At 45.9% G+C, this 16409-nt stretch overlaps 1 long non-coding RNA gene across 1 annotated transcript; it reads right to left on the bottom strand.

Annotated features, from left to right (window-relative positions):
* Positions 1–2040: 2040 nt before the first annotated feature.
* LOC138665577 (uncharacterized) lies at positions 2041–5142 on the bottom strand. Its single transcript, XR_011318492.1, has 3 exons — positions 4954–5142; positions 2489–2533; positions 2041–2200 (listed from the first exon to the last, which is right to left on the bottom strand). It is a non-coding gene; the product is annotated as an uncharacterized lncRNA (long non-coding RNA).
* Between the last annotated feature and the right edge of the window lie 11267 nt (positions 5143–16409).

Here is a 16409-nt window from a genome sequence, read left to right as displayed (position 1 = left end):
GAGGATACTGACTTTTTGACTTTCAGACAGGGGGTACACTTTGAACAAACTAAATAGTCTTTCCTTGAAATCGCTCAGGGTGTTGAACTCCCCTGAGTACTGCAGTAACCAGGTCGCTCCTGATATATATGGCATTGATAACGGCATTATGGGGATTGCAGCTGTGGCCGCCACTGGATCTTGCTGCACTATGGGGGCTGTGGCTGCATTTACCACTGAATCTCCACCCGAGTTGGGCATTTTCTTCCCCCCCTCAATGAACCTCAGTCAACCTCTTTTTACCTTTACTTTTGTCAGCAGCTACTCTCCGACGGGTTGGGACTTCCTGCTTTTCATTTACTCACAATCGAGCGCAGCTCCAGCTTCACTTCACCCGCTGATGTCACAGCCCGGGCAGGGCTTTGCTTTGTGTTCTTTTTCTGGCTCTGCCCACGACGGCACACCCTCTCTGCTTGTGCCCACTGTGTTACACAGTTATGGCGGTGATTTGAAAGCTCTATAAAGTCTCTGGAATACAATTTACTAAAGTCTCTAGCACACAGTGCCCGGCTATGCCTGGCTCCGAAAATGCTGTTGGTGAAGCCAAAATAACGCGCCCACCAGGGCTGTGGGGTAGCTAGAATTGGACCGGACAGTTCTATGGGGAAGGTCATGGGGCCGTAATCCGTTTCCGTGGCCCTGGCAGGGTCATAAAGTGAAGGATAATTATGTGGTGTTTGGTTGTGACACCACCCGTGTGTTCGGCAATGGGTGGCCTACGGTGCGGTTTAGGTCCACTAGGGCTAATGGTGATGCAGCAAAGATGGTTCAGCTCCCCATTGTTAGTGCAGGGCCCCAGGGCAAATATATTTGATTTTTCAGAAGGTGGTGAACATTGGGGTGCAGAGAAAAAGTGAAGGACACAGAGAGGTGCAGTTTTCTTTACCTCTTATTTGAAAGTAGATGCAATCTGGGGTACCAATTACAGATGACGGATTGAGTCCGGCTTTCCTGGAGGCGTCCTTTTTTTTTTCAGCGCTCTTCTCTGGGGTCAGCTATACACAGTTTTTATTCCCCTGAGCTCTTGTCTCGGCTCCTGCCCCTTCCCTCTCTACAGACCAACTGCCAATTTCCTCTCTCACTGTCCTGTCACGAGCGCCAGCTGGCTCCCGTTTCCATGACAATTCCCCTGTTCACTCTCTCAGCTGACTTCTTTCTGACTCACTAACTCCACCTGCTGGCCAGAATTTATAAGGAAGCTCCCCTTTCTGGCCTGGAGCAGGAATTGACAAGTACACTGATACCTGGCATGGGGACCTTCCTTCTTTCCTCCAGGCATGACATCACCCCTTAGAGAGAGGCACTGTCACCATGGCAACCGGACTCTGGGGTGCCACACATACATGATCATCACTGAGGTTGGAATACTTATATCTTGCATATATTGAAAGCTGCTGTTCCTATTCTGTACAATACATAACGAGCAGTATTTTAAAACCAACCTTTACATAGAAAATGTTGCATATATTTAAGGAATTTTAGCCAACTATCATTTTCAAAATTGCTTAAATCTAGCAAGCTTTGAAGATTTTTGAATTTGATCTACCTATTGGGCACTAAATTATCATATCAGTGGGGTTCAAAATAAGATACTGATGAGGCTACCTTGAATAATACTAACAGACATAACATGCCAATAATCAATGTCAATACGCCCCCATAAGCTATGAAATCAAGAAGGTCTTTTTCCTCATCTATTTCTGTTGCTTGTTCAGTGCCAACACATTCACGTGTCTACAAGTGCAGTTGTGAATTCGTGTGGTAGAGTCTGACCTAAGAACTGCCCCCTCCAGCATCCTATTTTTCTGCGGCTGAATATACACTGGCGTACAGTTTCTAAAGATCAGGGGGATCACATATACATTTCCTAAACTTTGGACTCTATTACCCAGCTATACTTCCCCTGTAGCAATGCTACAGATTTTGGGTTGGGTTTGGGTTCCTATCTCCAACCATTGCATCCTCAGAAATTTTCACAATGACAGTGTGAATTAGAGAACATTTTGAATGCGGTTATAGTTTATTGAATTCCATCAACACAAAGGATAATGATTATATAGCTGTAATGAACATGCTGCATGTATTTCATAGGTATCAGAGTCTGTAGGCATGACCTTTTCTCCACATCACTTGTGTTGTTAGCATTGTGGCTTGCACGGATCTAGAATAGAAAAAACAAGTATTTATTATTCACATAAACTTTTGATAGCATTTACATATAGCGACTGGGCATGATCACAAAAGTGATGCTGTCATGAGGAAAGCCAATATTCTAGTAGTATAAAATTAAAATCTTCAGATGGTTAAAATGACCCATATACAAGGTGCAAAATTAGGTGTACAGATACTTATTGGGGTCATGTTTATGATCTCGGCTTCCAAATAAAAGATATCACTAAACGTATTTTTATACAGTATATAAACAAATGAGAAGTCTCAGGTTATGTACCTTGTGGACAGCATTTTTGATCTGGACATTTTTGATCCTTGCAGGCTAAAAATAAATAACATAGTAATTGAATAAGATATCATTAAATAATTTCATTAAAGCAATAATTCTTCTACATGTAAGGCAAGCTGAAGCCTCATTCAGTGTTACTTACTCAGATACAGACTGGATGACTTTTAAATCATTCTTTACTTTGTATTGTAATTATCTATATGCTATACTATTTTAGACCAACAGTTTCAGGTTCAAGAGCAGTCCCTAGACTAAAACATGTTATTATAAAGATTGACACTCCTTGTGTGTCCGATTGTCTTAGCATCAAATGGATTTACAGCTTTCGTATACTACTCCTACAGTATCTAACAATGGACCAAAAGAGGTTTTCTGGGCAGAGCAGATGTCTGCAGGTCATTGCAACAGTGCTACTCGAGAAACTTTTTTCTCATAATTGATATAATACTATCTATGAAGTGCTGTCTTTGTTTTTTCCCACACATGTGACTATCTATAAAATATTAGAAATGTATAGTGGCTGTTTTAATACTTTTTGTGATTCCATTTTGGAGTAATACTGACACAGACTCATTTCCAGCTGTGCAACTGTCTTTTCACCCTATGAAAATCTACAAGTTATTTATGCCCCTTAAAGTGTGTTTTGGTGCTAGAGCTCTTTCTGATAATGGAACATCCTGGCAGCACATATGCAGCGCCCCAGGGTCCTGGTCATTGCAGTAATATCATTTCCCTCTAGGGGGGAGTGAGGTTACGTCTGAAGGCAATAAAGGAGATCACTTTACCAGGAATGACAAACCACACAACGCACTTCACACTCCAGTCCACCACGGGGAGCCGTGCTCCTATTTATTAGGGCACTCCTCACAATTAGGTAAAACTGGTGGTCTGGATAGGAAGTCAGACAGAAGCAAGCTGGGCTTCATCGAGTTAGCTGCTATCTGAGCTTTGCTCAGGTAGTTGGTCCCAGACAGGGGTGGGATCCTGTCAGAGGCCTAGACAGAGGGTCACGGAGCTGCGCCTGCCTACCGATGCGGCAGCATCCTAAGAAAGAGACACGAACAGCGAATTGTATTGCAGAGGGTGATAACCAAAGTCATAGCAAAAGGAGAGGAAACCAGAAGGAGTTCTGCCCTACACAGGCTGCCTCCTCCTGAGGCACAGGATCCGGTAGCCGGAACATAGAGGGAGCAACGTCTCCATGCCTTGCTCCAGAGACCGGCAGGACAGCTAACTCCACATTACCTGCTTGACCTATACCCAGGAGGCACGGTGGCAACTTGTGGGGTCTGGGGCGTGCTAGAGTCCCTGTAAAAAGACCCAGGCCACCAGTCATACGGGCTTGTTCCTATCCATCTGGGGGACAGAGAGAAACATAACACCAACATTTGTGAGGACCTTACCGAGAAGCTTAGCAGGAAGGGACTACAACATCCTTGTGCTAGAGGAAGGCTACTGATTTCCACCTGGAATAGGGGACTCTGGATTTGCCTTCAAACCGGCCGGACTCTGCCTGCCCTGTGATCTGGTGCTCTGGACTGTGGATGCTGAAGCCTTCAGTAAAAAGGTAAAGAGACTGCAACCTTGTGTCCTCGTCATTCACTGCGCCTCACACCATCCACCATCTATACAATGGGAAGCCCTAGGGACATACTTCACCTGTGGGAAAGTATACCATCTGGCTGCCATAACATCACCCCAGCGGACCCCTAAGCAGTGTCGGTCACCCTGAACGAATACCACAGGTGGCGTCATGAACATTTCCCATGTGACGTCCCCCTTGAGAACCGAAGGACCCGGTACCGAGTACCCCACTGCCCTACGGGGGCAATCCACACAATAATTTTTTATGAAATGCTGTGTAACAGGTGGTTTTGGGTGACTTTTGCTGTGGCTTCTCTTTGTGCCCATGGAGGTCTTTCAGTGGCCTCCTAAAAGTTTTGGTACAGTAAGCTTATATTCAGTCACAATAATGCCCCCAAAATCTATATTGCTGCTGAAGTAATCTTTTGTACAACTTGGTGGTTGCATGGATCTATAATATAGCCGTGTGCATGAGATTAGACACTTAAATTTCTGAACTCTTGAAACTGAGATGCAGATAATAATGTATAATAAAGTAAGCAAATGGTTAACCTTCACAAATTAGTTTGTTTTCACACTTATAAACATAATAATGCCAATGAAACGGTTTTTTTTAAATTTAGTGGGCAGGAATGTATTGAAAAACATTGAACATATTGCACTTTTTTTCTATTACAGTACAGGAAATTATTGCCTTCTGTGCTCTTTGTCGTCTTAATTTTAAGGGACATTGCATACTGTAAAAAAGTTTTCCAGTATACTAGCAGGACATATCAGTTACTACTATAGCCTCTGGTAAAACTACCATATTTATATATTTCGATCATTGCTAATATGTTAGTGGCATCATTATCAAATTCTATACTTACGATTTTGGCATTTGGGTTTTGGACAAGGCTCTTGGCAAGGTTTTGGGCAAGGCTCTGGACAAGGTGGTGGACAAGGCTCTGGGCATTTCTTCTGTTGTTTCTTTACTTCAGACATTGTTGGAAAGAGACGTTGGAAAGTCAGATATGATGATAGCTGAGTAAAACAAGCTTCTGTGTTTGATCTGTCAAAATGCAAGCTTTTTATACTGGAACAGATTATTAGCATCTCACATGAAAGAATGTCAGCCAATACAATATTTACATAGATATATATCAGGATATTTCCCTAAAAGATAGGTGTTGTCTCACAGAGAAAAATATCTTCTTCCTTAATAATTTATCATGCAAATATTCTTAATCCAACATTAATAACAATCAGATGTGATTATTCATATTTAAGCATTTGTGCAATTTACATTATTATGCTTCCAAGTTTTAAAGAGATATAATATGGCAGGCTAGAAGTGAATGGGGGTCTTATATTATTCCATGTATAGCTGAATTTTTTCGAGGTGTACTTATTTTTATTTCTGTCAAATTCTATATGAAACTCAACCTCTCCAAAACTGAACTTCTGCTCCCACTGTCTACTAACCTCCCAAAATCTGACACTTCCATCTCCATGGGTGGCACCATAATAACACCCCGGCAGCAGGCGCACTGTCTTGGTGTTCCGTTTGACACCAATCTCTCCTTCACTTCCCATATACAATCTCTAGCCCGCTCATGCCGCTTACACCCAAAAAACATCTCTAGAATCTGCCCTTTTCTCACCAAGGAAACAACAAAAACCCTCAGTGTTGCACTGATCCACTCACTCTTGGACTACTGTAATGCCCTATTAATTGGCCTCCCCCTCACTCGACTTTCCCCTCTCCAGTCTGTCCTTAATGCAGCAGCCAGGGTCATTTACCTGGCTAATCAGTATTCAGATGCAGCCACTCTTTGCCAGTCGTTACACTGGCTGCCCATTCATTATAGGATCCAATTTAAGTACTTGTTCTCACCCACAAAGCTCTTCACAGTGCAGCACCCCCTTACATCTGCCATATTGGATGCATCTATATATATTACAATACAGTGAATTAAAAATGATACAGTATATTTCCACCAAGTTCAATCTTCATGATCTAAGATGGTCTATCTATTCCTACTTTCATTTGTCATAGAATACCATTAATATGGATTTTATATTTGGACAAGGAAAAACAAATGCCTTAGTCCTCTTGGGCCTGTGGTATATTTTATAGTAATAAAGAGAACCTGTCACCCCCAAAATGGAAGATGAGCTAAGCCCACCAGCATCAGGAGCTCATCTACAGCATTCTGTAATGCTGTAGATTAGCCCCCGATGTATCCTGACAAATGAGAAAAAGAGGTTAGATTATACTCACCGGGGGAGGGGGGGGGGGGGGAGAGGATCTGATCCTATTGACGTCGCGGTCCGGGGCCTCCCATCTTCATATTATTATTATTATTTATTTATATATATAGCACCATTGATTCCATGGTGCTTTACATGATAAGGGGTTACATACAAGTTACAGATATCACTTACAGTAAACAAACTAACAATGACAGACTGATACAGAGGGGCGAGGACCCTGCCCTTGCGGGCTTACATTCTACAGGATTATGGGGAAGGAGACAGTAGGTTGAGGGTTGCAGGAGCTCTGGTGTTGGTGAGGCGGTAGCTTCGGTAGTGATGAGGCGGCAGTGGGGTCAGTGCAGGCTGTAGGCTTTCGTGAAGAGATGGGTTTTCAGGTTCCGTCTGAAGGATCCGAGTGTGATTGATAGTTGGACGTGTTGGGGCAAAGAATTCCAGAGGATGGGGGATATTCGGGAGAAGTCTTGGAGATGGTTGGATGAGGAGCGAATAAGTGTGGAGGAGAGAAGGAGGTCTTGGGAGGAACGGAGATCACGTGAGGGAAGATGTCGGGAGATTAGTTCAGAGATATATGGAGGAGACAGGTTGTAGGTCAGTATTAGTAATTTGAACTGGATACGCTGAGGGAATGGGAGCCAGTGAAGAGATTTGCAGAGGGAGGAAGCAGAGGAGTAGCGAGGAGAGAGATAAATTAGTCAGGCAGCAGAGTTAAGAATGGACTGGAGAGAGGTGCAAGGGTGTTAGCAGGGAGGTCACAGAAAAGGATGTTGCAGTAGTCAAGGCGGGAGAAGATGAGGGCATGCACAAGCATTTTAGTAGATTGACGGTTGAGGAAAGGACGAATTCTGGAGATATTTTTGAGCTGGAGGCGACAGGAGGTGGAAAGAGCTTGGATGTGCGGTTTGAAGGACAGGGCAGAGTCAAAGGTTACTCCGAGGCAGCGGACTTCCGGTACGGGGGAAAGCATGATGTCACTGATTACGATAGATAGGTCAGGTAAGGAAGATCTATGGGATGGAGGAAAGATGAATCTTCATATCTTCATATGATGACGTCCTCTTCTTGTCTTCTTGCTGCGGCTCGGCACAGGCGTACTTTGTCTGCCTTGTGGGCATGCACCGGGCGTCTCTGACCTTTCCCGGCGCCTGCGCACTGCAGTACTTTGCTCTGCCCTCAACAGGGCAGACAAAGTACGCCTGCGCCAGAGCTGCAGCTTGAATACCAGAAAAGGACATCATCGTAAGAAGATGGGAGGCCCCGAACCGGACTGCGACGCCCATCGAACCGGATCGCAGTGGTTTGTTCATTCACATGGGCTTTAAACTCAAGAGTTGTCTAGACCCAACCTATAATTGCTATTGATTCTGCACCTTTGAGCCAGGGGACTTTCACTCAGATTGTCCGTGGAGTGAGCCTACAAATAGGGGCATTGCACTCTGAGTCAATAGATTGTTATGTGTTGGGGGTTTGCCGTCGCCTGTAGTTCTTGGTTTACCATGGCTCACGTTACACAACTCGGTGTTAGACTGGCAGACTTGGGAGATTACTAGATGAAGTGAGTTTTGTCAGGAAAATTGCCTGGGCACTCGGCTGGCCGGGTTGAGTTCTCAGGTTTTGCCAGAATTCATCTCAGATTTTGATGATGTATTCTCTGAGGAGGGGAGTCAAGAGCTACCTTCACACCGTCCTTATGATTGCACCATACGTCTCATTCCTGGTGCTAAACTGCCTAAGAGTAGGCTATACAACATCTCTGCCCCAGAGATACAGGCTATGAAGGACTATATCACGGAGAGTCTGGCCAAGGGTTATATCAGACCCTCGTCATCACCCATTGCTGCCGGGTTCTTCTTTGTAAAGAAGAAGGACGGGGGTTTATGCCCATGCTTAGACTTCCATGAATTAAACCAAATTGCGGTCTGGGATTCTTTCCCGCTCCCTCTTATTCCGGACCTCTTTAATCAAATTGTGGGGGCTAAATGCTTCTCCAAATTAGATCTCAGGGGGGCATATAATCTCATTCGGATGAAGGAGGGGGGATGTCCTTTAGGTAAACTTTATGTTCCTGCTAATCTTTGTCTTAGGGTAATTAATGAACATCATGATTCGGTCCTGGCCGGAGACCCTGGAAGTAAAGATACTACAGACCTTCTCACTCGGCGTTTTTGGTGGTCTGGGGTAAATCATGATGTACAGGAATATGTCGCTGCCTGCTGTGTGTTTGCGCGTTCCAAGACCCCTCGTACTCGCCCATCTGGGTCTCTCCAATCTCTGGAGATTCCCAGTAGACCTTGGAACCATTTGTCAATAGACTTCATCACTGACTTACCAGTTTCTGAGGCTAATACAGTTATTTTAGTCATAGTTGACAGATTTAGCAAGATGTCACATTTTATTGCCCTTCCCGCGTTACCTGATGCCAAGGCTCTGGCACAGATCTTTATCAAGGAGATTGTGAGATTACATGGTTTTCCTTCAGATATTGTGTCAGGAGGGCTTTTTGCAGCCGGCTGGGGATTCATTTGTCGTTTTCTTCAGCTTTTCATCCTCAATCTAATGGTCAAACAGAACATGTAAATCAAAATCTTGAAACTTATCTCAGGTGTTTCATTTCAGAAAATCAGGAGGACTGGGTTAAGTACTTACTGTTGTCAGAGTTTGCAATAAACAACCGTACTCATGAGTCCACTGGTAAGTCCCCGTTTTTCGGGGCATATGGTTTTCATCCTCAATTCAGTTCATTTCATAGGAAGGATATCTCGGGGGTGCCTGAAGAGGAGAGATTTTCTTCGTCCATAGCGACCGTATGGCAAGGGGTTCTTGATAAGTTAAAGAGGATGAGTTCCAGATATAAGAATGCGGCTGATCGGAGACTTATGAAAGGTCTGGACCTATGTGTGGGTGATTGGGTTTGTTTGTCCTCAAAGAATATTAAACTGAGAGTTCCCTCATGGAAATTGGGCCCTAGGTTTATTGGCACTTATAGGATTGTGGCCGTCATCAATCCTGTTGCATTTCAGCTGGCTTTACCTCAGTCGTTTAGGATTCATAATGTTATTCATCGCTCCTTACTCCAATGGTTTGTGACATCACCTAATCCATCACCTTTACCTCCCTCTCCGGTCCTTGTTGATGGAAATCTCGAGTTCCAGGTAGCCAGTGTCATGGATTCTCGATTTGTTCGCCGGTCTCTACAGTATCTAATAGATTGGAAAGGGTACGGTCTTGAGGAGAGGATGTGGGTACCTGCAACTGATGTCCATGCGGTTAGGTTAGTTTGGGCATTTCATTCAGCTCAGCCTGAGAAATCTGGTCCTGAGGTTCCGGAGGTCCCTCGTAGAAGGGGGGTACTGTCACGGGGCTACCGCAACAGAGAGGGCCTCATTCACACATGATGAACAGAAGCTCTTCTCCTGAATTCTGACCTGGCTGTCTTGTGCCTGCAGGGCAGGAGTTAAACCTTGTTACTGAAGTTACTGAGAGCTATGTCTCTCAGCGGATTTGGTTTTGGTAATCTCCGCTCCTATATAGACTCAGCTTTGTCTACAACTGTTGTCAGTGATCAGTTCTGCTGCCTGGCTTGGAGTGAGAAGGAGCGTGGTATTAGGAGCTTGGAGGTTTATTTACAGAGATTGGTGTCTGCTGTTTTGGTTGCATATAAAACCTGTTTTCCTCCATAGTTTTTTCCTTCTATTCCCTTCTCTGTGTTTCCTTTGTGGTGGTGTGAGCATTTGGTGAGTTTGAGACTTTTAGTTACCTTGTCTGTATACCCTGTTTAATTTTCATATTTATACACTGGTGCAGTCCACCTCCCTTGGGGGGAGAGGGGGCCACTGATAGGGTCTGCACAGAAGACAGGGCTACGCTGGCGGCTCAGGCCTCCTAACCATTATAGGTACCCCTGAGATAAGGGAAAGCCAGGGCCCCATTATAGTGGCAGGGACAGGAGCGGGTCCCAGTATGCCGTCCTGCCCCTTTATCGCCGTTAACGGCGTGACACCTATGACATATACAAGTATTGGTAAACTGGATATGCAAAAAGGTGTAAAGCATAACTGACCTTGAAGATGAAAATAATAGGGTAAGAGGAGGACGCCGTCCTGGAGACGAGTATTCCTAGGGAAAGTATGAAGATTATAAGGTAAAATAGAAATGGTAAAAATGGTAAAGATCGGACCAGACGCGTCAGAACCATGAGAAAACAGAAACATACCAATGATAGAGAGTACGAGGGTCCGGAATGGCACGGACAGGGAGCAAAATCCCAAGAGCGACTATGAAGAGAGAAGCACAAAAAATAAAAGCAAAAGATGAAAATAGGATCACAGTGCTTGTAGTGCTATAGAGTGTATGCAGCTGGCGGCGCCTAAGTAGTGTTGAGTAGGGTTGAGCGATTTTTAGTTTTTTAGGTTCGAGTCGGGTTTTGCGAAACCCGACTATCTCAAAAATCGAGTCGAGTGAAATCGGCCGATTATCGCAAAAAGTCGGGGATCGACCGAAACACGAAACCCAATGCAAGTCAATGGGGAAGCATAGTCGGGAGTGAGTGTAGGCCAGGAAAACACCTACAGTGCCCATTTTAATGGCAAAAACATCCATTCTTGTTACTGAAGCTTGTCAATCTTAATTTACCTTATAATAATAGTTAGGCATTGGAAATTGGGGGTCATTTGGCTAAAGTTGTGGGGGGTAGGGCTGGTTCAAGTATTTAGTGGGCCCAGGAAATGTGGACCACGTCACGGCAGTGGAGCAGGGAGAGGTAAGTATTTCAACTTTGCAAGTGCTGTGATCCTGAGCAAGCGGGGGGGGGGCACTGGTTGGCATTGGCACTGGCACAGGGTCCCTCAAAGTACGGCGGTGTGTTTGCACGGCGGGGGTACCTCCCATCGGCAGTGACACTTTTGCGTACTATGAGGGGCTCTGTGCCAGTGACGTCGTCAATGAGTATTTTCCCCCACCTGATGAAGGAACCTGCACTTTCATCTGCACCTTAATCTTTGTCACCATGTAAGGTGGTATGGTATGCAGGAAGGGGAAACTGACTTTCAGCAGGGTCACATTCTGGCTGTGTAGCGTGCACGGGGAATGTAGCATTCTGGGTCAATATACCAGCAGACTCATCTATCACTGGCTGGGCAATGGCCAGGATGAGGAGGAAACACAGATATAGGCCCAAATAATAAAGTGGGCTAAATGCATTTCAAAATTGGTAACAGGACTAACCAGGGGGCATTGCTTTGTTCAGTGGAGTACAACTGTAATGAGAGGCTGACACAGTGAGTAGGCTCAAATCAGTAAGTAGGCTAAATGCAGTTCAAAACTGTTAACAGAAGTAATCAGGCGGCACTGGTTTGTTCAGTGGAGGAGAACATCAAGGAGTGGCAGACACCGTTAGTAGGGCCAACAAAACAAGTAGGCCAAATGCAGTGTTATATTAAAAACAATTTAATGAGAGCCTGAAGATAGAAGCTAGGGAAAGGCAACCTGGAGAACACCTTGGAGCGGCAGACACCGTCCCTACAACCCAGACCCAACTTGTAGGCCAAATGCAGTGTTGTTTCAACAACTACTTAACAAGAGCTTGAAGCTAGAAGCTAGGGAGAGGCACCCTGGAGAACACCTTGGAGCGGCAGACACCGTCTCTAGAACCCAGACCCAACTTATAGGCCAAATGCAGTGTTGTTTCAACAACTACTTAACAAGAGCATGAAGATAGAAACTGCCTCTCCCGGCAACCTGGAGAACACCTTGGAGCGGCAGACACCGTCCCTACAACCCAGACCCAACTTGTAGGCCTAATGCAGTGTTGTTTCAACAACTACTTAACAAGAGCTTGAAGATAGAAGCTATGGAGAGGCACCCTGGAGAACACATTGGAGCGGCAGACACCGTCTCTAGAACCCAGACCCAACTTGTAGGCCTAATGCAGTGTTGTTTCAACCACTACTTAACAAGAGCTTGAAGATAGAAGCTAGGGAGAGGCACCCTGGAGAACACCTTGGAGCGGCAGACACCGTCCCTACAACCCAGACCCAACTTGTAGGCCAAATGCAGTGTAATATTAACAACGACTTAACGAGAGCCTGAAAATGGAAGTTCAGGACAGGAAACCAGGAAAACAGCAAGGAGCGGCAGACACCGCTAGTAGGCCCCAACCCAACTAGTAGGCCAAATGCAGTGTAATATTAACAACTATTTCACGAGAGCCTGAAAATGGAAGTTCAGGACAGAAAACCAGGAGAACAGCAAGGAGCGGCAGACACCGTTAGTAGACCCGAACCCAACTTGTAGGCCTATTGCAGTGTAATATTAACAACTACTTAACGAGAGCATGAAAATGGAAGTTCAGGACAGGAACCCAGGAGAACAGCAAGGAGCGGCAGACACCGTTAGTAGGCCCCAACCCAACTAGTAGGCCAAATGCAGTGTAATATTAACAACTACTTAACGAGAGCCTGAAAATGGAAGTTCGGGACAGGAAACCAGGAGAAGAGCAAGGAGCGGCATACACCGTTAGTAGGCCCCAACCCAACTAGTAGGCCAAATGCAGTGTAATATTAACAACTACTTCATGAGAGCCTGAAAATGGAAGTTCAGGACAGAAAATCAGGAGAACAGCAAGGAGCGGCAGACACCGTTAGTAGGCCCCAACCCAACTTGTAGGCCTGTTGCAGTGTAATATTAACAACTACTTAACGAGAGCATGAAAATGGAAGTTCAGGACAGGAAACCAGGAGAACAGCAAGGAGCGGCATACACCGATAGTAGGCCCCAACCCAACTAGTAGGCCAAATGCAGTGTAATATTAACAACTACTTAACGAGAGCCTGAAAATGGAAGTTCGGGACAGGAAACCAGGAGAAGAGCAAGGAGCGGCATACACCGTTAGTAGGCCCCAACCCAACTAGTAGGCCAAATGCAGTGTAATATTAACAACTACTTCATGAGAGCCTGAAAATGGAAGTTCAGGACAGAAAATCAGGAGAACAGCAAGGAGCGGCAGACACCGTTAGTAGGCCCCAACCCAACTTGTAGGCCTGTTGCAGTGTAATATTAACAACTACTTAACGAGAGCATGAAAATGGAAGTTCAGGACAGGAAACCAGGAGAACAGCAAGGAGCGGCATACACCGTTAGTAGGCCCCAACCACACTAGTAGGCCAAATGCAGTGTAATATTAACAACTACTTAACAAGAGCCTGAAAATGGAAGTTCAGGACAGGAAACCAGGAGAACAGCAAGGAGCGGCATACACCGATAGTAGGCCCCAACCCAACTTGTAGGCCAAATGCAGTGTAATATTAACAACTACTTAACGAGAGCCTGAAAATGGAAGTTCAGGACAGGAAACCAGGAGAACAGCAAGGAGCGGCATACACCATTAGTAGGCCCCAACCACACTAGTAGGCCAAATGCAGTGTAATATTAACAACTACTTCACGAGAGCCTGAAAATGGAAGTTCAGGACAGAAAACCAGGAGAACAGCAAGGAGCGGCATACACCGTTAGTAGGCCCCAACCAAACTAGTAGCCCCGCTGCAGTTTTAAAATTCCGATAGGCTGAAAACCTGACAATTGGAGGTCATTTTTTTGAAGAGGACAGCTGTATAGAGTGGCACAGACAGACACTGCTAGTAGGCCTTACACCACAAATTTGGCTCAACGCAGGTTTAAAAAAGGTCACATGGGTACACGGTCAGCATTGGTGTGGTCAGTGGAGGACAATTGGAAGGAGGGACCGCAGACAGACTTATTAGGCCTAAAATAAAAAAAGGAGGCTCTATGCACTTTTAATTAGGTTCCTGGGGTACACAGGCAGCATTGGTGTGGTCAGCAGAGCACTATTGGAAGGAGGGACCGCAGACAGACTTAGGAGGCTTGAACTAAAGAAAGTAGGCTCTATGCACTTTTAATTAGGTTCCAGTGGTACACAGGCAGCATTGGTGTGGTCAGTGGAGGACTATTGGAAGGAGGGACCGCAGACAGACTTAGTAGGCCTAAAATTAAAAAAGTAGGCTCTATGAACTTTTAATTAGGTTCCAGGGGTACACAGGCATCATTGGTGTGGTCAGCGGAGGACTATTGGAAGGAGGGACCGCAGACAGACTTAGTAGGCATAAAATTAAAAAAGTAGGCTCTATGAACTTTTAATTAGGTTCCAGGGGTACACAGGCAGCATTGGTGTGGTCAGTGGAGGACTATTGGAAGGAGGGACGGCAAACAGACTTAGTAGGCCTAAAATAAAAAAGCAGGCTCTATGCACTTTTAATTAGGTTCCAGGGGTACACAGGCAGCATTGGTGTGGTCAGCAGAGGACAATTTGAAGGAGCGACCGCAGACAGACTTAGTAGGCCTAAAATTAAAAAAAATAGGCTCAAAGCACCTTCGATTATGTGGCAGGGGTACACAGACAGCATTGATGTGGTCAGTGGAGGACGATTGGAAGGAGTGTCTGACACAGTTAGTACTCCCAATAAAGAAATACCATATATACTCGAGTATAAGCCGAGATTTTCAGCCCAAATTTTTGGGCTGAAAGTGCCCCTCTCGGCTTATACTCGAGTCACGGTCTGTGGAAGGGTCGGCGGGTGAGGGGAAGAGGGCGCTGAGGCATACTCACCTAGTCCCGGCGCTCCTGACACTGCCCCTGCCTGTCACACTGTCTCCGGGTGCCGCAGCTCTTCCCCTGTACAGCGGTCAGGTGGGACCGCTCATTAGAAAAATGAATATGGACTCCACTCCCATAGGGGTGGAGCCACATATTCATTCCTCTGAGCGGTGCCAGTGACCGCTGACAGGAAGAGCTGCGGCACCCAGAGACAGTGTGACAGGCAGGGGCAGCGTCAGGAGTGCCGGGACTAGGTGAGTATTTTATATTCACCTGTCCGCATTCCACCCGCCGGGCGCCGCTCCATTTTCCCAGCGCCGCTCTGTCTTTCCGGTGTCTCTCCGCTCTGACTGTTCAGGTCAGAGGGCGCGATGACGCATATAGTGGGCGCGCCGCCCTCTGCCTGATCAGTCAGTGCGGAGAGACGCCGGGACCGGACGCTGGGAGCTGCAAGCAAGAGAGGTGAGTATGGCATTTTTTTTATTATTGCAGGCGCTGCAATGGCACAGCTTTATACGGAGCATCTATGGGGCAAGAATGAACGATGCAGAGCACTATATGGCACAGCTATGGGGCAATAATGAAAGGTGCAGAGCACTATATGGCACAGCTATGGGGCAATAATGAACGGTGCAGAGCACTATATGGCACAGCTATGGGGCAATAATGAATGGTGCAGAGTACTATATAGCACATCTATGGGGCAATAATGAACGGTGCAGAGCACTATATGGCACAGCTATGGGGCAAGAATGAAGGGTGCAGAGCACTATATGGCACAGCTATGGGGCAAGAATGAACGGTGCAGAGCACTATATGGCACAGCTATGGTGCAATAATAAACGGTGCAGAGCACTATATGGCACAGCTAGGGGGCAATAATGAACGGTGCAGAGCACTATATGGCACAGCTATGGGGCAAGAATTAACAGTGCAGAGCACTATATGGCAGAGCTATGGGGCAATAATGAACGGTGCAGAGCACTATATGGCACAGCTATGGGGCAAGAATTAACAGTGCAGAGCACTATATGGCAGAGCTATGGGGCAATAGTGAACGGTGCAGAGCACTATATGGCACAGCTATGGGGCAAGAATGAACAGTGCAGAGCACTTTATGGCACAGCTATGGGACAATAATGAACGGTGCAGAGCACTATATGGCACAGCTATGGGGCAAGAATGAACGGTGCAGAGCACTATATGGCACAGCTGTGGGGAAATAATGAACGGTGCAGAGCACTATATGGCACAGCTATGGGGCAATAATGAACGGTGCAGAGCACTATATGGCACAGCTATGGGGCAAGAATGAACGGTGCAGAGCACTATATGGCAAAGCTATGGGGCAAGAATGAACGGTGCAGAGCACTATATGGCACAGCTATGGGGCAAGAATGAACGGTGCAGAGCACTATATGGCACATCTATGGGGCAATAATGAACGGTGCAGAGCACTAT

Source organism: Ranitomeya imitator, chromosome 2, assembly GCF_032444005.1.
Source record: "Ranitomeya imitator isolate aRanImi1 chromosome 2, aRanImi1.pri, whole genome shotgun sequence".
Lineage (NCBI taxonomy): Eukaryota > Metazoa > Chordata > Amphibia > Anura > Dendrobatidae > Ranitomeya > Ranitomeya imitator.
The sequence above is the reverse complement of the archived record's forward strand: the minus strand, read 5'-3'. Positions and strand labels throughout refer to the sequence as shown.